The 22,660-nt window shown below is 41.7% G+C and overlaps 1 pseudogene; it reads right to left on the bottom strand.

Moving 5' to 3' along the window:
• Positions 1-862: 862 nt before the first annotated feature.
• Positions 863-22,660, bottom strand: part of LOC100963505 — a 53,688-nt pseudogene continuing 31,890 nt past the window's right edge.

Genomic DNA, 22,660 nt, shown 5'->3' with positions numbered 1-22,660 from the left:
AGATCCATCAGGTAGTTGTCCCTCATCTACTGTTAGGGTACTTGATTTAATTGAATAACTGGAGTTGACTCAGTTGTCACACAATTATTTTTTCATTTATTTCTCTTGAGCCCAGGTTTATTGTGAAACCATTCCTCATTCAACAAATGAGTCTGTATAATATTTTAAGTATTATTGTAGACACTGGAATTATAAAGGTTAATTCACTAAATCCCTCTTTCAAAAAGTTCAATTTAAAGAGAAAGAAATGTAAAAACCAAATGCCATGATCAAGTGGTAGATAAATTAACAAAAGCAGGCACAAGGTGTTATGGGAGATTGAGAAAAGGGGCTTATCTTAGTTAGGAAGTCAGGAATGGCTTTCTTTTTCTTTTCCTTTTTTTCTTATATAACAGAAAAAGGGTTTTGTGTAGGTTGCATAGGAAAAGAAATGATCTGTTGAGGCAAATAGGCTGAGGCAAATGGGTTAAGAGAAAGGGAGAACCTGTAGATAGATAACAGAGGGCCTGGGACAGACACATGGAGCTCAAAGCTCCCACCATTCATAGGGGCTGCACGTCCCATAGACAGTAGTTGGCCTATAGAGATGCTGGGAAACAGTAAAGTATCATCCCAGTACTAGGCATTCTGTGGGCCTCTCTATATGTTTTGGCTATGTGAAGAGGAAAGGCACCTGGATTGATGGTAAGTCACAAAATTGATGGGATTATGATGCCTAAGGTGACCAGGCTATGAGAGGGATTGGGCCTATAGCTTGTCTTGAGTTTCTTCATTCTCCACATGAAAGTTCTGGGAGACTGTCACTATTCCTGAGGAAGCCCAGAGGTGGGCTTAGGAGTGGCTCCTGGATAAAAACAAGACATTACAGGGCCCCTGACTGCCTATCCAGGCCTGCCCATGTCACAGGAGGGTTGCTTTGAGCCAGTGCTGCCACTGGGTGGTGAGTTCCCAGCATGGAGAAAATGATGGAGTCCTTCCCAGAAGCAGGAGAAAACCAAGAGTGGAAGATGACAGGTGGAAGGTGGGTGATGTCCATGACCCTGGTGTTAAAGACAGATGTGGATGGTGGTATTGCATACTTCCTGCCCACCAGAGTGAAAGTGACTGGAGGAGCCATGATGGGAAGGATCTTAAAGACAAGAGCCCTGGGAAAAGGAGACAGAGGATCTCTTTAGTTGCCTATCAGGGCTCCCAAATGTGGGCCAACAGGTGGGGTAGTGGGCCATAAGTGTGGATGGCATAGACAGGCTGATGGGAGCTCTGGTCTTTGGTGGACTCCTCTGTTCCACACCACAAGGGATATAGGGAAAGGGAGAAGAATTTACATGACGAGCTGAGGGAAAGCTGAAAATAGCAGCCAAAGAAAGGGGAGTCGTATCCATTTCAACTACCTCAGTGTCAAGATAGGCTGCCAGGCAAATGGACAGATGTGCTGTCTGTGATAGTAAATATGGCTACTGCAGAAGAGGTAAATATGGCCATGATAAATGCAGGGTTCCTTGTGGAAGGTACTGGGAGGAAAAGTGGGGAGGGGAAAAGTAGGAGAGGTAAGACCCCCCCACAATGGAACTCACTCCAAAGGGAGAAAGAAGGTCACTAGGGACAGCCACAGGACAGTGGAGGGTTGCAAATGTTGTTGGTTTTATCTATTTTCGGTGTGGAGAAAGGTGGGAGACAAGCAGGATCAGAGATCCAGCAGCCAAGCCAGAGGTGGGAAAAGTAACTGGGACTTGTAGGAAGTGGCCAAGGGCTGGGAGTCTCCATCTTAGCAGTGCAGAGGAGAGAGAATGGGCAGGCTGTGTAGCCCTGTGGATTCCCAGGACCTCTGTCTTATCCTCCAAAGCCTCTGTCTTGCCCTGCAAAGTCTTGTCCTTTATTTGACACTCCTCCAAGTGCCTTGATCTTCCTTAGCAGCTATACCAGGAAGCTTCAAAGGTGGGGCAGCTCACCTCTGTCCTACAACAGTGGCAGCAGAAGCAATAGTTTCAAGGGCATTTTTCTTTTGCAGGACCTATTCCTGGCATCTCTGGAATGGGGGAAGGACTCCTGGGGACAGTATGTGCAGGTTTGTCACCCTGCATTTCCTTCCTTTCTTGACACCAGTGCCTAGATATCCTAGAGTTGAGACCTGCAGTAGCCAGAGAAACCTGGGGTTGGGTCAGGGAGCACTGCTAGGGGGAGGGGTGTCAGGCTTCCCAGGGACAGAATACCTTCAGCAGGGTTATATGAGCTAATGACCATGTAACCTTCAGAGCAGGAGTTCATTGGAGTCACCTGGGCCTCCTCATTCCAGACACATCAGACTGGTGAGGGTGATGATGTCCCTCTAAGGAAGGCCCAGGGCTGTAATCCCAGTAAGCAAGGCTCCCTCTGGGCCTCCAGAGGCCTAGGCAGTGATGGTGGTTCCCCATTGCTGTGTGGGGAAGTGAGGACTTTTCTTGTCCTCCAGCCCTTTGGTCTCCTCCTACTTCTCCTCCACTTTACATTTGCCATCACTTGGGGAATCACCTCTTTCTCCTTCTCCTTCTCCTTCTGCCAAGATGTGGGGAAGTGACTGGGTAGTCTTAGTCTTGTAGCCCTGACCACCTGTTTCCAGTATTGGAAGGAAAGGATCCTCAGAGGGGAGCACATAGCCGGCAGGAGAGGAGCCTGCCTCTTAGGGGCCATGTAAAATCCCCCTTACAGTGGCAGACCATTCCATTGGGGTTGGACTGCCTGGGGGGAAGAGCTGAAGACTGGAGCTGGAGCCACAGAGTGGTCATGTTGTGGCCAGCCTGGGCAATCTGCCAGCAGGAGGGAAGGGAGAGGTGACAACAACGTAGGGGCAGGTGGCAGCTCAGAGACCTGGCTTACTGAGAAGAGTGCCCATTTAGTCCAAGGGTAAAATTCCAAAAAGATGGAGAAATGGAGATACCTTCATGGAGGGCGGATGCACTGACAGAGGTAGGGGAAGACTTATGGAACTGGTGACAGAGCCAGGGCAGGCAGGGGTGGCCCAGCCAAGGGTGCTGAGAAAAGGGACCAGAGGGAAAAAGGTCACTTCCTGCTGCTGGTGGCAGCTGTTTGGCTGGATATGGTCCACTGTGTGGGCTGTTGTGGACTATGAAGGCCCGATTGATCTGCCTGAGCCCTTCTAGCCCTCCTTTTTAAGGTTTCACAGTACTGGGTCCAGGGCCTGGCATGAGCGTCCAGTGGCTGTGTAAGCTGCCCTCTTTATCTGAGGAGACAGCTTGTTCGAGGCTGAACCTGGATGCCACCCTGACCCTGCCAGGTTCCTCCTATACCTGTTCAGTGGCTCTGTGCCACCTAGGCCATGAGAGGTAGCCAGGGTTTCCAAGGAGGGAATGTGCTGCTCTGACCAGAGTGGCTGCTGTCCCCTCCCACATGCTTTCCCACCAACGAAGGCTAGGCTTTCTCAAAAAACAAAGCTGGAGCTGATTGTTAAAGGCATGTGGGTTTGATTCAGGAAAAACAGAAAGGAAAGAGCTTACCTAGCCACATGAAAAAGGCATGGCCAGGGAGTGGGGAGGAGGCCATTAAAAGCAGGTCTTTTAAACTAGAGTGGAAGTTCAGGGCAAGGAGTGATGGGAAATGGAGCCAGAGACAGGATCTCTTGGAGACACTCAGCCTGCCTGGGTTGCTTCTGATTTTTTTACATTCTTTTCTAATTCCTCTATCAGGGGTCCATGATAAGATCTTCAGTGGTCCAGGGCTCTCACTACAGAAGGTTTCTCAATACTTTTTCCTAACCCACAAAGTCCTTTTCTCTCTAGAAAAATGTGGTCTCTCCAGCCCAGGGCAACAACAGGGCTCTCTATTCAGGGAAACTTACCTAATTCTGTTACCTAACCCTGGCCAAATTTATTCTTATAACTAACTGCTCCTGTAAGCAATCAGCACCATTTTTCTCTGCACCAAGCTAGGTGGTATTCCAATATTTGTAAAGGTCCAATTGTGAAAAAAAGATAAATTCTACACACAGATATTTACGCCCAGACTCACACCTTCTCCCCACTTCTCTCTCCACCCCGTTGGACTATTCATAGAAATTTCAGCACAAAGAGCATCGCTGGCATGTCATTCATGAATGTGGAAAATGAGAAACAAGAGAATGCTTGACTATCAGTGACACCTGGTTTCTTGTATCCTTAATGAATCCCCAAAAATAAATTTAAAAAAGAGAGAGAGAATATTTGACTATATTACAATAAACTCATATTTGTAAGCTCATAAATTCCCATTTAAAAATATATTTATATCAAGTTTTCTCATATTTTACAAAGTTATAAAAACTACCTATGGCATAATACTTAATCAAATGAGTTATATTACTAAATAATTTTCAAAGTATCAAACTCCCCCCCACACACACTTTCATATCTTCACACAAAGCAAAAGAGTAGAAAGAAGAATGTTTCCCCAATTCATACATAGGTTCTCCAAATGATTGCCTTAGTGATGTTTTTGTTTTCTCTTTGTATTTTTCTGTGTTTTACAACTTTTCTACAATGCCACATATACTTATTTACCTTACTTTCTAAATCCATCCTAAAGTTTTAGGAGATAACCTAATTATCAGCCAGAGACCCTGAAGTCTATAGCTAGTGTTAAGGAGATCTTATAAGCATCATCTTGGAATCTAAGACTCCTCACCTCAAGCCTTGTGTTCCCCTTTATACTCTGTTCCCTCCCTTTCTAATACAAAAAGAACACACATTAACTTATCACACTTTACCTTCCCTTCCTTTTCTTAGGTAGAAGAGAAAAATTGCTTCAAACACACTGTCTGGTCATAGAAAAATATCTCCATGCGATTTCCTGTACTTTTGAAGCAAGGCAATTGCATCAAGTGTTCAAGCATTTTTCTTTTCTCTAGCCAAAGTTCCAAAACGTTTCAAAGATTTACCTGGAATTCAGATTGTATTATAGAATAGATGAATATACAAGTAGATCAATATGTAAATAAAATTATTTCCAATTTTTATAAAATATTAGTTTCCATAATACAGTGGCTTCAATCCAAATAAAATGGCAGCTATTTAAAAGTTTTCTTCAATTTGTTTGCCCTTCAAAAGGCATAGGTGTGCTAATATAATTAATTGAAATAATACACTTAATAACTGCAGTGATTTTTTTCTTGCCATTCAACATCTAAGCCAATAGCAATTTCATTTGGCTTTACATTGGTGATCAACACATTCTTGGACCATTCTAAGAATGAGAAACTTTGGGCTATAAATGTTGGAAACTGTGACTTTTAGTCCTGGAAATTCTTTGTTGGACGAGAGTAGACCTGTCGCAGAAGGTAACTAGAGTTGGGAATCTTGGTTTTCTTTGAACCGAAGGGTATGGAAGCATCCAGTGCCAGTGTTCTTTGTTTAAAGGCATTGTCCCTGCTTGCTAGGATCCAATTGTGACTGTACTTCAGGTCACTCTTAGCTGGAGGCCAGATCGTTCTTCCCCTTAGAACTTTCTCTGTTCTGACATTATTTGCTCCAATGACCTTGCCTCTTGGCATTCTCTGACTGTCTGAGCTTTAGACCTTTTCTTAGCTTCTAACCAAAGCTTCCCAATGTATTTCTGATTGACCCCCTTTAATAAATATGTGTGACATCTCATTTCTCTACCTGGAAATTCTACCAGGACACCTGACCTCCCATCAGAAGGATCAGTTCTTCTGACCACATGAATTCAGGATTTTTTTTCCTATCTTCATACCCCCTACACATTGGCATCTCAGAAACTCTGATACATAACCTCCCTCCAGAATGGTATGTATTATCACTGACTTAGAATCATTGACCAAATCCAATTCTATAACTTTATAGATTAACAAGAGTAGGCCCCAATTTTGTAATTTATCCAAGAAATGACACACTTATGAAAGATACAGACCCGGAAACTTAGTTTTCTTATTCCCAACCTTGTTCTCTACAATAGAACAGGGTGTCGAACTTGGACCTCTTGGTTCAATTTTTGTACACTGTCCTTGAATATCACTTCCAACTTTTATATCCTAACCACCCCGAAACTGTTATCTCACCAATAAGCCCTCACTCTAGTGATCACAAAAGTCAATCAAGTCCCCATGATCCCCATGATGGGTACACTCTGGGACACAGTTACTACATGTGTGATTTGTCAATGTTTACGTCCCATTAAGATGAGCACCTATTTACTAAACACCTTTTGTATGTTGGGTTAGTTCCTAGAAATATAAATAAAAACTTGATAGGTGCTACCAGATTAAAGGTATTATTTGAAAAAGATTTCCCAGCTGCTACCAAATTCTTTTCCATATGATGACACAGAAAGTAAGGACTTTTTTTCTTCTTCTGCCTTCCAAATTTCCCTAACATCAGTGGAAACAACAATATCCATTTAGTAGGCTAAGAACTGAATTGGTTCCTCTCATTCATTCTCAGCTTTAGCTTCTATCCCTAGTCATAAAATGAAGAAGTTGAGGCAACTATCATGAAGGTCCCTTATCACCTCTAACATTCTGTGATGTTCTGTAACCCAAATTCTTGTTGACCTGATGGAAATTCTTTCCATTTTTCCATAATGAGCCCCTATTAACCAATATTATAAAATAACTCATGAAACAAGAGATTTGTTTGTGGTAAGGGTCAAATTATAGCACCCCCACACACAGTAAATGTCTCACTATAATATGAAAAACATGTAGCATAGGTGTGATATAAATGATATAAGCTCTTTCAAGAGGCAACTCTACCCTATCCTGACATTTCTTAAACCATATGTTTTCCATTATTTAGCCAAAAATTACCAGGGATATTTCCCACAGTCAAGCTCATTCTACAGATAAAGTGACAGATTGGTGACCAGTCTTCTACAAGCCTAAATTAGAATGGAAGATTCTAGTTCACAAATATCCCTGCCAAATAACATATCTTCCCATTGTCTCCAAACAAGCCAGTTTACCATCACTAACCAAGATGAAATGTCAAATGCTGACTGTGATCTATATAGTCAATCAGAGTTTCATTTCAAAACCAGCATTTCACCTCATACGATAACATTCCTAGCATTGAAGGTGAGAGAGGATACCTGGAAAGGGTGAGGTGTAGGAGAACAGAGGTCTTCTTAAAGAGACCCCAAGGACACACCTGCAAGATCCTCCTCATGGTGACAAGGCTTGAGGCAAAGCAATTGCTTCAAGCTCTTAGAAGTTTGTGGATTTAACTTCCTAGGACCTGGAAATTTCTGTAGTCTTTGGGGGGACTGGAGCAGCTTCTCCAGCTTGATTCAAACTGACCAATGAGAAAGGTACTCATGGGTAAAAAGGGAAACACCAAGCCAGTCGGGGAGTGTGGCTATTTTGAGATTTACCATAGCTCCCACAGCTGAATAAAGCCTTTTACTCTTAAATACAGGATTTGGCTGTTCATTATCTCCATTGGGCCTCATCTTCCCACAACAAAGGGAGTAAATAATCTTGGCATCCATTTATAATAGAAAATATGGTCACCATCAAAGGTAGACAACTTCCATGATAAACATCAATGATCCCCACCTCCTGGTATTCACGCCCTCTGAGGAATCCTCTGCCCTTGAGTGCAGGGTGGACTTCTTTACTCACTTCTAAGGAAGGAAATACACCAGAAATATTGAGTTGTCACTTCACAAGTTAGGTTACAAAGAGACTGTGGCTTCTGTTATCTCAAGTCAGTCTCTCTCTCTCTCATTTCTCTCTATGGGGGTGGAGAAGAAGCAATTTGTTCTGGGAGAAGCAATTTTCCCTAAAGATCAATGTGTCAAGATGCTAAAAACTCCAGCAACAGCTGACAAGGATGTCTAGCATACTGGTGGCCATGTGAGTGATGCTGGAAGCTGGTTCTCCCTAAACTGAACTCCCTGAGTTGAGTTTTCTGGAACTGCAGCCCGAGAAAGCACCTTGTCTGTGACAGGTGAGGGACTCTGAGCCAGAGGGACCCTGCTGAACTTTACCTGAATTCCTGAGGTGCAGAAACTGTGAGGTAATAAACATTGCTTTAGGCTGTGAATCTGAGGACAATTTGTTTTGCTATGATAGATAACCAAATCCCACCAAAGTAATCTCTTTGACCTCCCAGGCTTACTTGGGGTGGCTTAGTCTCCTAATGGAAACATGCACTTCATGCTCTCACATTAGCCATCTTCTTTTTAGCAACAGGGAAAACTCATTAACGGTTCACAGCTGTCCCTCTTTCTCCAAGAGGAACACCCTAGCACCATCTGCCAGCAGGGAGCCAGCCAGCCCATTGTCCTCAACAGTAACAGAAATCCCAATTCAAGTATTCCCACTGCCTCACACTCATGTTCAAGCAGAGCTTCTGAAGTTCCTTCTTGGCAGATGTGTCTCCTACTGTGTCTTCAGTCAAACAATTGCATCATCCAGTCCTCCACTCTGGAGTGTGCCTACTGCACCAGCTGCCCAGTGCTTTTCCAAAGCCAGTGCCCACTGTATTGGGGGGATACCACATGTTTTCATTTCAGCTCCATGTGCAGGCCTATCTGAGAGCATTCCTGTATTTCAAACTTTCTTGAGGTGAAAAGAACCAAGACTTTTTTTTATCTCTTTTAAGAGAATAGTCTGAGATATTAGCCTTATTCTTTTAGTTTTTTTCTGGCTTTTAAAACATTTACACAAACAAAAATACCACTTGTTTCACTGTTTGCCAACATTTTAAAAACACAGAAATACCACTTTTCTTGTAAAAATTATACCAAAGAAGTGATAAAATGATTTCTTAGGAATGCAAGACCACATGGACCCAGAAAACACTGATTCATATGTTCAGACCATAATTTAAAAAAAAAAGAAAGAAGAAGAAAAAAAAAAAAGCACCAGAGAATTAGGGCTCTGGAAGGATGTAAAAAATCTTAAGAATTTTATCAGAATCAGAAGTGAGATTTTAATGATCTACATAATCTACTGGACATAAAAGTGTATGTTATAATATTTAATAAGCCACCACCCTCTCCAGTGAGTACTGATGCTCATCTATTCTGGTTGTGAGGAACATACCAAGTAGTAAAACCCTCTAGGAGCACATTCACCTGTGAGGACAAGCTCAGACTCCAGGCAGACCGCTGCAGTAAGGATGTGAATTTGATGATGAAGTGAAAAGGGGGACAGGGAAGGACTACTTTGCTTTTTCATCTAGTTTTGTCTACTCTAGGATGATGTTGATGCAAAAATTTTCATATTCTATACTTCATGTTATTTGAATAAAAATATAACATTTTCCAGTTTTTCTTCAATTGACTAGTCTGGTTCCAAATAGAGAGTGCATTAAAAATACAGCAGGATTAAACTCTATGAGAACCACATAATGGCACTGCTATTGGTGTGGTTTCTGACCTTAAAATAGTAATTGTAGTTCCTAAGATGCCAAATGACATGTGCAAGCCCCCGTCATACGCACCGACTGCTTAATGCGGCTTTCTCATTTATGGATTTGTTCACACATTATGACAGAGACAGTCTTGAGAAAGAATGTGGAGCTCATATACATAATATATATTCAATAAGCTAACCATCTCAAAAATTAGAACAAATTCATTTAAATCCTCTAGTGTGTCTCCAGAATCCTAGTGAAATACTATATGAAATACAGTGATTAGTTTTTACCTAGTCTGTTCTTATTTGTCAGTCTGCAGAATGATGATAGGAAGGTGTGAATGGAGGGAAAGAGGCCAGCATGGCCATGCCAGGCAGGGTGCTTTGAGTGAATAAGGTAGGAAATGAACCAGTAATGTCATAGGCAGAGAGTCATAAATTCAGTTTTTCTTATTATCAATACTACTTCTGGGATAGTACAGGTTTCTTGGGTTGGGGAGATTTTATATTCATTCCCCAAAATATAATTTGGTTCTAAATAATTAGCTTAAATAAAGTCAGCCTAATCTAACAGAGAGAACTGAATTATGAATATGGAGAACTGAAGTTTCTGCCTTAGCTCTGCTCCTTGCAACCTGCCACCTTGAGTCTCTGCACATCAATATTGTAATATAAAATATATGAATCTTGGGTGGTATCTGTGGTTCAGTGAGTAGGGTGCTGGCCCCATATACCGAGGGTGGTGGGTTCAAACCCAGCCCTGGCCAAACTGCAACAAAAAAATAGCCAGGCATTGTCGTGGGCACCTGTAGTCCCAGCTACTTGAGAGGCTGAGGCAAGAGAATCACCTAAGCCCAAGAGCTGGAGGTTGCTGTGATGCCATGGCACTCTACCAAGGGTGACAAAGTGAGACTCTGTCTCTAACACACACACACACACACACACACACACATATATATGAATCTTAAATATTTGTTTAGGTATCTCAAAGGGTTCCTGTGAAGATTAATATAAAAATGCTTGGAAAGCTATAAGCTATTTGGTAGTATGATTATCTTATTATCATTGTTGCTGATGCTAAGTAATTTTTAAAAATTGTTAATTTTCCATAATGCAAATCATGGCATAATCTCATCATAAATGTTTAGATGAGGGCTCAGCAAATCATAACAGTGGCTTAATGCTTTCAATTCTTACCTGTCTCAGAGACTCTCAGTTTATTTCTAATAGCACATCAATTGGATTTATATCCAGACCACCCCATTTTATTTCAGGAGTTCAGGAAGGCTCTTTGCAACATTCCAGTCTCACAAGTAACCTCTTCCTCTCTTTTTGATGACTAGTAAAAATAATCAGTGATGCCTTCCTTTCCAGAAGTAAAGAAAGTTTAGTAAGCACTGAACTTAAAAAATTCTTGCCCTTGGGCAAGATAAGACAATGTCTTACATACACTAGAAATTGGGATCAACTGACTGTTGCTGCTTGCCTTAGAGTTCTGGTAGTGATCAGGGAAAGAGGGGCTGTCACAGCACTGGAGGGATACCCACATGTGAAGAATGAAGATTCAGCAGGGCTGATAGGAAATTTCTGACTGTTTTACCCAAGAATTCCCCTTTTTAGTAAAACTATGATTTGACACCAAATCTTCTCTTTGAGAGCTAATATGTTTTCATTTTAAGGTCTGGGAGAAAAAGAAGACACATTCCAAATACATCATGCTGAAGGTTTTTGGCTAGAAAGCAAGTTTGATCCTGAAGGCTCACAACCAGGAATCTAGTTATGTAGAATTCCAGCAAATACTGAAAGACTATAAAAGCAAACAAAATTAAGGGAGATAAAATTAGGCTAGTGAGAATAGGTTTTTTTTTTTTTTTTTTTTTTAATTTGGGTCACAGTTAAGAGTCCAGATTCCAGATCAGAGCTTTGGTGTGCCCTTGTAAGCACAGTCCAATTGGAGCCCAGTGTGGACAATGAAACACCCACATGGCCTGTGTGGGCCCCAGGAGTTTGTTGTGGTGGGAAGGACAACAGAGGCTTGAGATAAAAACCTGTTGCTAACAGAGGCCAAAATTCAGAGGCAGAATTCTAGCTAACTTTCCCTTTTTCCTGTCTTGCATAATGGAAAATTCTGAGTGAAGATATGAACAAAAGCAATGGAATTCAATTAGTCTTTTTCTACCTGGGAAAACATATCTGCACCTGTCAATTTTGGGGTACTTGCCCAGGAGGCAAATGTAGGGAAACAGCCATGGGAAAATTAGACCTCAGCTGCCAGGCAAACCAGATAATTCCCTCTTCAATAGCTTGAGGCCCAGGAGTCACATTTCCTACTGAACTAGAAGCTCTGCAGGGGCATAACCAAACTGGCGGCTTCCCAGGAGGTCTTGGCTTCTCTCTCCACCAGCCCACGTCTTTGGAAGTTACAAACTCTTGTTTGGGGGAAATTTGAGACTGTGAGTGTGCCCAACACACCCCTGGCATAGCCTGGGCCAGAGGAAGAGGCTCATCTTTCAAACCCTCTGCCACTCCCTTTGAAATAGGGCTGGATTTAAAGGGCCTCAGGATTTACTTGCTGGCCATGACTTCAAAGCACAGATGAATGCTTGATTTAGAGCTGCAAGGTTTCCATGTCTATTATTATTTTTATTAAAAAAGAGCAAGTTAGCCACATGTTTATAAACATCCTGTGACAGCAAACTTACTGGCTTGAGGATGCAGCACAAGACTGTGTCTGCACAGGAGGTGGGGAGGCTTTGTCAAGGGGGCCAAACCCAAGCTGTGTTGATTTACCTCCATGAAGCAACATGTCTTCAAAGCACATGAGGGGCAGCTGCATTTCCTTGTTTCTAATGGTCATTGTGTTTGCTTAGTAGGACATGGTCACTGGCAGGACTACTGTTTGAAATGTCGCCACACTCTGAGAATGCAGAACAAACATGAGTCAGAGGGTTGAGAGAGAGCAGCAAGGAGTTGGGGCCGGAAGCCTAATGTTACTGTTCACTGAACTAAGGGCTCAGGGCTTAGGCCTTCCTCAGCCAAAAGGATGTCATTCAAGGGTGATGCATCTGCCTGCGGGTGTTTGCCCCAGAATGGGCTTAGGGCTTTTCTTACAGGTAAGTGAAAATTGAAATCATTATTTTATTTTCTATATTTTCTTGGCAGATGAGATAGAACAAGTAGTTATAAACTAATAAACAAAAAGAAAGAAGAAAGAAAAGAGAGAAAGAAAGAAAAAGAAAGAAAGAAAGAGGGCAAAAGCAATAGAAGAAAATCAAGAAACAGATATACAGAGAAAAAAATGAACAAAGGGATGCCTTTGTGTAGGTTCCTTAGAAGCAAAGCTTACCACAAGAAGTCAGGTTCATATGATAAATTGAAGGCATGCTCTCAGAAAAAAAGGAAAAAGAATCAAGAAGAGATAGGAGTGCAGGCTAAGAGATCAACTCTAACCTTAGCCTGATCACGGTGAGCTTGGGAGCTCTAATTAAGCCACAGAGTTGATCTTGCCTTGAGGTAAAAGCAAGAGCCTCTTACATTCTAGTGTCAATTGACTTTCCTGGGCATGAGCAAAAGGGGCAAAGCCTTCAGGCTGATGTCTCTTACTGAAGGCAGTTCTTTGAGGAAGGGGTAACTGTGAGCCCTTAGCAGTCAACACTCACAGCAGTTGGCCACTGGGTCTGCAAGCCAGGAAGGGGTGTCTTGGAGATGCTGACAAATATTTATTACTCAAGCCCAATGGAGTGATAGCCACAAATTATTCTCATTCATCTCTACCTCCTTTATTAATCTGTGCATGGGACAGGTTAATGTGGCATACAGCAGTGGGCTCCAAAATATTGATTCCTTGGAAGGCTGCATTTCAATCTCCTAACAGGTTTTTGAAAATATAGATGCCCAAGTCCAGCCCTCAGATATTGTGATTCAAGACATCTGGAATAGGATTTGGGAATCTGAATTTTAAAATTCCCCTCCCCTATATTCAAGTAAGTTCTACTTTTAAAACTATAGCCATCAAAAACTTTCACATGTACACAAGAAGACCGGCCCAAGGATGCTTGTTGAAACACTGCCTTGTAATGATGAAATGTGATAGCACTCTGAAGGTTCACCTGTAAGGAAACAGTAAATTAACTGTGAAGTATTGTACCCCAGAACACTCTATGCCAGTTAACATGAATGAACTACATCAATAGGGATCCACACTCATTCACAGAGAAAAACTTAATGTTGAACGAAAATAGCAAGATGTGGTGTAATGAAAATAATGCAGTGTATATAGATATATATACGTATATTTGTCAAAATATTTTTACCAGGAAAAGACCCAACAAAGAAAGAAAATTATAGACCAATATCACTAATGAATACTGATGCAAAAATATTCAACAAGATCCTAACAAACAGAATCCAGCAACACATCAAACAAATTATACACCATGACCAGGTGGGTTTTATCCCAGGATCTCAAGGCTCGTGCAACATACGTAAATCTATAAACATAATTCATCACATAAACAAATTAAAAAACAAAGACCATATGATTCTCTCAATTGATGCAGAAAAAAGCTTTTGATAACATCTAGCATCCATTCATTATCAGAACACTTAAGAAAATTGGCATAGAAGGGACATTTCTCAAATTGATAGAGGCAATCTACAGCAAACCCATAGCCAATATTGTATTGAATGGAGTTAAATTGAAATCATTTCCACTCAGATCAGGAACTAGGCAAGGTTGCCCATTGTCTCCGTTGCTCTTTAACATTGTAATGGAAATTTTAGCCATCACAATTAGGGAAGAAAAGGAAATCCAGGGTATCCATATAGGATCAGAAGAGATTAAACTTTCACTCTTCGCAGATGACATGATTGTATACCTGGAATATACCAGGGATTCTACTACAAAACTCTTAGAAGTGATCAAGGAATACAGCAGTATCTCAGGTTACAAAATCAACACTCATAAATTGGTAGCCTTTATATAGACCAACAATAGTCAAGCTGAAAAAATAATTAAGAACTCTATTCTGTTTACAGTACTGCCAAAGAAGATGAAATATCTGGGAGTTTACCTAGCAAAGGATGTGAAAGACCTTTATAAAGATAACTATGAAACTCTAAGAAAAGAAATAGTTGAAAATGTTAACAAATGGAAAAACATACCATGCTCATGGCTGGGAAGAATTAACATTGTTAAAATGTCCATTCTACCCAAAGCAATATGTAATTTTAATGCAATCTCTATTAAAGTTCCATCGTTATACTTTAAAGATCTCAAAAAAATAATACTTCATTTTATATGGAATCAGAAAAAACCTCAAATAGCCAAGACATCACTCAGAAATAAAAACAAAGCAGGAGGAATCATGCTACCAGACATTATACTATACTATAAACCCATAGTGATCAAAACAGCATAGTATTGACACAAAAACAGAGAGGTAGATGTATGGAACGGAATAGAGAACCAAGAGATGAACCCAGTTACTTACTGTTACATGATCTTTGACAAGCCAATTAAAAACATTGAGTGGGGAAAAGATTCCCTATTTAACAAATGGTGCTGGGCAAACTGCCTGGCGACCTGCAGAAGACTGAAACTTGGATCCACACCTTTCACCACTAACTAAGATTGACTCTCACTAGATTAAAGATTTAAACTTAAGATATGAAACTATAAAAATGCTAGAAGAAAGTGTAGGGAAAGCACTTGAAGAAATCAGCCTGGGCGAAAATTTTATGAGGAGGACTCCCTGGACAATTGAAGCAACATCAAGAATACACTATAGGGACTTCATCTAATTAAAACCTTCTGCACAGCCATAAGCACAGTAAGTAAAGTAAGCAGAAAGCCCTCAGAATCGGAGAAGATATTTGCTGGTTATGTCTCTGACAAAGGTTTGATAATCAGCATCCACAGAGAACTCAAACTTATTAGCAAGAAAAGAACAAGTTATTCCCTCTCAGGGTGAGCAAGGGACTTGAAGAGAAAATTCTCTGAAGAAAACAGGCACATGGCCTTACAAACATATGAAAAAATACTCACCATCCTTAATCATCAGAGAAATGCAAATCAAAACTACTTTGAGATATCATCTAACTCCAGTATGATTAGCTCATATCACAAAATCACCAAATCACAAATGCTGGCATGGTTGTGGAGAAAAGGGAACACTTCTGCACTGCTAGTGGGATTGCAGACTAATGTTTCTTTTGGAAAGACATCTGGAGAACACTTAAAGAACTAAAGATAGACCTACCATTCTATCCTATAATTCCTCTATTAGGTATATATCCAGAAGACCAAAAATCACACTACAATAAAGATATTTGTATCATAATGTTCATTGCAGCTCAATTCATAATTGCTAGGTCATGGAAGAAGCCCAAGAGCCCATTGATCCATGAATGGATTAATAAATTGTGGTGTATGTACACCATGGAATACTATACAGCCATTAAGAAATATGGAGACTTTACCTCCTTCATGTTTACATGGATGGAGCTGGAAAATATTCTTCTTAGCAAAGTATCCCAAGAATGGAAGAAAAAGTATCCAATGTACTCAGCCCTACTGTGAAACTAATTTATGGCATTCATAGGAAAGCTATAACCCAATTTTATTCCAGGAATATGGGGAGAGGGGAGGGGAGTGGAAAGGGAGGGGTGAGGATGGGTGGAGGGTGGGTGATTGGTGGGATCACGCCTATGGTTCATCCTATGAGGATACATGTGAATCTCTCTAATTGTAGAATATAAATGTCTTAACACAATAACTAAGAAAAAGACATGAAGGCTGTGTTAACCAGTTGGATGAAGGTATTTCAAACTGTATACAGAAACAGTACACTGCACCCCATGATAGTATTAATGTACACTGCTATGATTTAATTAAAAAAAAGAAAAGAGTGCGGTGGTGCCTGTGGCTCAAAGGAGTAGGGCGCTGGCCCCATATGCTGGAGGTGGCAGGTTCAAACCCAGCGCCAGCCAAGAACTGCAAAAAAAAAAAAAAAAAAAAGAGTCTGAAATAAAATACAACAGACTTCATTCAGGAAATAAGGATGAAATGCAATTGGGGTCAAAGTATATACAATGATATATTACACTTCTTTTTGAAAAAGATCTTAAAAATAGAATACAACCAAATGCAAATAATTATCATCTGAAAAGTCATCTCATGTCAACTGAAATTTGATCACATCAGAGATGACTAAACATCCTTTCCTTTTTTTTTTTCTTTTTGAGACAGAGTCTCACTTTGTCACCCTTGGTAAAGTGCTGTGTCATCATAGCTCACAGCAACCTTAAACTCCTGGGCTTAAGCAATTCTCTTGTCTCAGCCTCACAAGTAGCTGGGACCACAGGAGTAGCTGCCACAACACCTAGCTGTTTTTAGAGACAGGGTCTCGCTCTGGCTCAGGCTGGTCTTGAATCTGTGAGCTCAGGCACTCCACCCACCTTGGCTGCCCAAGTGCTGGGATTAAAAGCCTGAGCCGCCTCACCCTGCAAGTCTAAACATCTTTTCTAAAATAAGATATTCTCTTTTTCTTCATCCTCCTCCTATCCTAAATTCACATCATTTTTCTGTATGTGTATCTGTATGTGAAATTTGGGTTCTCTCTCCACTATCTGTGCTTCCATCTCCCTCATTAGTGTATCAGTGTTTCATTTCACATCTGTCTCAGATTGAGCTTGTCACATAGTAGCCTCTCAGTAAATATCTGTAAAGGAATTACCAATTCTGGAAGCAGACATGCATGTGTTTTACATTATTCTCAGGTAGCCTGTTACATTTCTGTATTTTTTCAAGTTCTCCTTCACTATTATTGCAACTTCCTTGAAAGTTGCTTCAGAGAAATAACAAATGTGATGATCAGAAAGTTTCAGGAGCCATGGGTCTATGGCATTTTTCTTAATATAAAAAATCATATAGATCTCTAAGTGCTCTCCAAACATCTTTCCAAAAGGAACGTATTAGTTTGCCTTCCCACCAGCAGTGTAGAAGTGTTCCCTTTTCTCCACATCCACACCAACATCTCTGGTTTGGCGATTTTATGATGTGGGCTAATTGTACTGGAGTTAGATGATATCTCAAAGTAGTTTTGATATGCATTTCTCTGATGATTAAGGTTGATAAGCATTTTTTCATGTGTCTGTAGGCCATGTGCCTGTCTTCTTCAGAGAAGTTTCTCTTCAAGTCCCTTGCCCACCCTGAGATGGGATCACTTGTTCTTTTCTTGCTAATACACTTGAGTTCTCTGTGGATTCTGATTATTAAACCTTTGTCAGAGACATAACCAGCAAATATCTTCTCTCATTCTGAGGGCTGTCTGTTTGCTTTACTTACTGTGTTCTTGGCTGTGCAGAAGCTTTTTAATTTGATTAGATCCCAGTAGTGTATTTTTGATGTTGCTTCAATTCCCTGGGGGTCCTCCTCATAAAGTATTCATCCAGGTCAATTTCTTCAAGAGTTTTCCCTGCACTTTCTTCTAGTATTTTTATTGTTTCATGTTTGGAGTTTAAATCTTTAATCCAGTGAGCGTCTATCTTAGTTAATAGTGAGAGGTGTGGGTCCAGTTTCAGTCTTCTACAAGTCGCCACCCAGTTCACCCAGGACCATTTGTTAAATAGGGAATCTTTTCCCCACTGAATGTTTTTAATTGGCTTGTCAAAGATCAAATAATGGTAAGTAGCTGGGTTCTTCTCTTGGTTCTCTATTCTGTTCCATACATCTACCTCTCTGTTTTTATGCCAGTACATGCTGTTTTGATCACTATCGATTTGTAGTATAGTCTGAGGTCTGGTAGCGTAATTCCTCTAGCTCTGTTTTTATTTCTGAGTAATGTCTTGGCTATTTGAGTTTTTTTCTGTTTGGAGAACACTTAGAGATCTAAAAATAGACCTGCCATTTGATCCTACAGTTCCTCTACTAGGTATGTATCCTGAAGACCAAAAATCACATTATAACCAAGATATGTGTACCAGAATATTTATTGCAGCCCAATTCATAATTGCTAAGTCATGGAAGAAGTCCAAGTGCCCATTGACCCACAAATGAATCAATAAATTGTGGTATATGTACACCATTGAATATTATGAAGCTTTAAAGAAAGATGGAGACTTTATCTCCTTCATGTTTACGTGAATGGAACTGGAACATATTTTTCTTAGCAAAGTATCTCAAGAATGGAAGAAAAAGTATCCAATGTACTCAGCCCTACTGTGAAACTAATTTATGGCTATAACCCAATTATAGCCCAAGAAGAAGAGGAAAGGGGAGAAGGAGGGGAGGATGGGTGGAGGGAGAGTAATTGGTGGGACCACCCCTATGGTGCATCTTACAAGGGTACATGTGAAATTTACTAGGTGTAGAATATAAATGTCTTAGCACAATAACTAAGAAAATGCCATGAAGGCTATGTTAACCAGTTTGATGAAAACATTTCAAATTGTATATAAAACCAGCACATTGTACCCCATGATTACATTAATGTACACAGCTATGATTTAATTAAAAAAAATTTAAATAAAAGCAAGATCAGGGCGGTGCCTATGGCTCAAAAGAGTAGGGCACCATTCCCATATGCCAGAAGTGGAGGGTCCAAACCCAGCCCCAGCAAAAAAATTGAAAAATAAATAAATAAATAAATAAATAAAATCAAGACCAGCATTAAAAAAAAATCATATAATGGCTCAGGGCCCATAGAACAGTGGTACAGCACCAACCACATACACCTAGGCTGACAGGTTTGAACCCGGCCTGGGCCAACTAAACAATGACAACTGTTTGTGGGTGTTGTGGCGGGCACCTGTGATAAAAGCTACTTGGAAGATTGAGACAAGGGAATCTCTTAAGCCCAAGAGTTTGAGGTGGCTGTGAGCTGTGACTGCCACAGCACTCTACCGAGGGCAACATAGTAAGACTCTGCCTCAAAAAAAAAGTATATAAGTCCTAATTAGGGTGGTGGCTCACGCCTGTCATCTTTACATTCTGGGATGCCAAGGCAGGTGCATAACCTGAGTTTAGGATTCAAGGCCAGCCTGAGTAAGAGGAAGACCCTGTCTCTAAAAATAGCCAGGTGTTGTGATGGGTGCCTGTAGTCCCAGGTAGTTGGTAGGCTGAGGCAAGAGGATCTCTTGAGCCCAAGAGTTTGCTGTGAACTGTGACAACACAGCACTCTACTGAGGGTGACAAAATAAGACTGTGTCTCAAAAAAAAAGAGAAAGAGAGAGATGAGGTGATAAAATTCCAGCCAGAAGCAAAGAAAACTGCTTGAAATTTCCTCAACTACACCCCAGACAATCGCATGGTCCGTTTGTTAGTAATAATAGAATTCTAAACCTTAGAAGCAAGATGATACAGAATGCAGCTAAGACCTTAAGTTTAGCTTCAAAATAACCACACTAACCCTAAACCAGTTAAATGGGAGAGTTTTCAGTGTGTTTCTTTATAATTAAGCATCCTCAGTTAAACATACTAGCGGATGAAAATGCATACTCTCTTTCTCTCTCACCTCTTGCCCCCATAATCAGCTCATACATGCACAGAAATATAGAAAGAGTTCAGTCAATTTGGACTTCATCTTAACATTCTCAGTAAGATGAGCATATGACTGCCCTTGTCCACCCCCACAACTGCCCCGTATAAAACTCATATTAAGAGATAACATGAGGTCAAATTATTTGTCACTGTGTCATTTAGAATAGATTATCTAACGGAAATAAAGCCTTCCACAGAGCTTACCTTTATTGGAAGTACTTTTGAAGTAAAAAAAAGACATAAAATCACAACACTAAGTAAAACAATTCATGCAAAACACTTCAAGAAAGAAATTTCTGGTGCAATATGTGAGATTTCTTTCCCATTGTAAATAGTAGATTTGATTCTGGGTTTATAAATTGGGCAGATGAAATTCAAGAAGTCTGAATATAACCACTTTGTTTTCTATAACTCTTCTTTCACTTTAAAGCAAGCTCTTTCAAAGTTAAGTCTTACCAATTTCCACATCATGATTAATGCCTCCATTTAATGAACTCCGCTGAAAATCAGACAAGGACCTCTGATTGATGGGGCTCTTTATTTATCTTGATGGATGGAGGAGGAATCAGTTGGAGTGAAGTTCTAGATTTGAGGGGATATTTCCATTAGACATTGTTAGAAATGAAAAAAAACAAAGTTAGATATGCCTGATATTTAAAAATAACATTTGTCTCTTTGTCTCTGCTGTTGAGTGTGTTTTACAGTTTACACCACCGTATTGGAGTAACCAGGTACATGTCCTGACTTTTGTCCTAAGAAAATAAGTGTCGAGGGTGGAGCCAAGACGGCAGACTGCAGCCAGCTTTTTACAGAAGCTCCCATCCAGAAGGAGGCTGAAAAGACAGAAGTTTAGCAAATTAGCTGATGGTTTGGAGCAGAGCCAAGAGAGAAGATTGAAGAGCGCACTTCAACCTTCCTGAGATGAGTTGCGACCCCAAAAATACATCCAAAAGGTACAAAATCCACCACCAAGCAGATGGGAGTCCTCTCCCCCACAACAAGGGGTCGCAGTTTACTCCATGCAAACAAGCAAGCAGAGTTCAAACTTCCTCCCACTCTATCCCACGGGAGAGACCCCCTAAAAACTGGACCTCCTACTCCTACTGGCGTGCCATAGTACCCTCCAGCCAGGCATAAAACTGTAAAACTGTATAAATCTGTATATATTCCCCACCTGCAACATTGAACTCCGAGGAGTTCCCACCCACCCACTCCAAGGTCTGGAGGTTTATTACCTATGGAATCCTGATTCTTGGGCATCTCCTTGAGAGAAGTGGAGGGGGAAAGGGCTGGTGCTGTTCTGTGCTGACTGTGGTACGGACAGAAGGAGAGGAGAATCAGCTCAGGGGATGCCAGTGCAGCAACAGTGGCATCCTGAGCAGCAGGCTGACGCCATTCCAGCCCCATCCCTTTGGGCAAGCAGAGGTTCCAGACAGCAGACACAGGCAGGGCATATATAACTTTCTTGGGTGGAGTGCCAGCCCTCAGGGGGCTAATGTGGCTGAGACAAAGGAAGTGGGCGGGCAGAGGCTAGAATTGACACCTGAGTGTAAAGCTGAATGCAACCTCTGATTTACAGAGAAATCTAGCCGGACAGAAGCCTAATTTAAACATGCAAGTCCCCCCTGCTGAACTCAGATTTCTGGCTGATTTTGCCAGGTAAACCCTGGGAGCAGTGGCCTACTGGAGTGAATAGGGCCACAGACCTGGAGGATTACGAGTTACTGGGTGTAAGGTGGGGAAGGAGGTATTAAACTTCCCAGACTAACCCAGTTGCCAAGTGGGTCCCTTTGCCCTCATGGAGCGGGGCAGGCCTCAAAACTGCTTGCTAGAGTTGTATGCCTCACAGGCAGCAGGATCCTGCTCTGGGCAGGCCCAGAACCACTCGCTAGTGCTGCAGGTGTCCCACAGGCAGAGGCGGAGGAATCCTCCATTCCAGGTAGATGCAAAACAGCTTGCGAGAGACACACACACCCCATGGGGGCCAGGGGAGGTGTTTGCCGCTCCAGGCTCCCAAGCTGCGTGGGCCTAGAACTGCTTGCTAGAGACACGCTCGCCCTGCAGGTGGTGGAGGTGTCTACCACTCTTGGAGGGCACAGAATTGTTTTCTAGCGCCACATATGTCCCTTGGACAGAGGTGGAGGAGTTCCCCACTCCGGGCTCCTGTGCTGGGAGGGCACAGATTGACGTGCTAGCACAGTACGCGTCCAACGGGTGACGGTGAAGTAGTCCCCCGCTTCCCCCCAGCTACTCTGGTGGGGCTGAATTAGGACTCATCTGGTCGCTTGTGTACTGTGCTCGACTGCTGCCATTTCCCTACCCCCTGGTTGCTCCAGGGTGCTGAACTAGGACTGATCTAGCCAATACAGTTCCCTTGTTCCATCAGTTACCCCAGAGGGGCCGAACTAGGACTGATCTGGCTGCTGCCAGTTTCCTGCCCCTCGGTTGCCCAGCAAGCTGAATGATGTCCAATCCAGCCACGCACACTCCTGTGCAGCTGCTGCTGTTCCACTGCACCCAAGCTGCCCCAGCACCCAAGAACTGGGAGAAGACAACAGACACACTCTGCCTGTCTCTCTGGGCAACCAGAAGAAGCCACCAACTGAACGGTTCTGAAAAGGCCTCCAAACAAGGTAAACTCAGCATGGGGTGGAATCAGTGGAAAAACTCTGGCAACTCAAATAACCAGAGTAGATCTACTCCTCCAAGGGAAAATGGGGAAGACACAATTGAAGACCCCATCCACAAGCAAATGGCTGGGATGTCAGAAATCG

This window comes from Otolemur garnettii, unplaced genomic scaffold (genome assembly GCF_000181295.1).
Source record: "Otolemur garnettii isolate 467f Iridium unplaced genomic scaffold, OtoGar3 scaffold00025, whole genome shotgun sequence".
In the NCBI taxonomy this organism is placed as follows: domain Eukaryota; kingdom Metazoa; phylum Chordata; class Mammalia; order Primates; family Galagidae; genus Otolemur; species Otolemur garnettii.
Note: the sequence above shows the minus strand (reverse complement) of the source record. Positions and strands in the feature narration are given on the sequence as shown.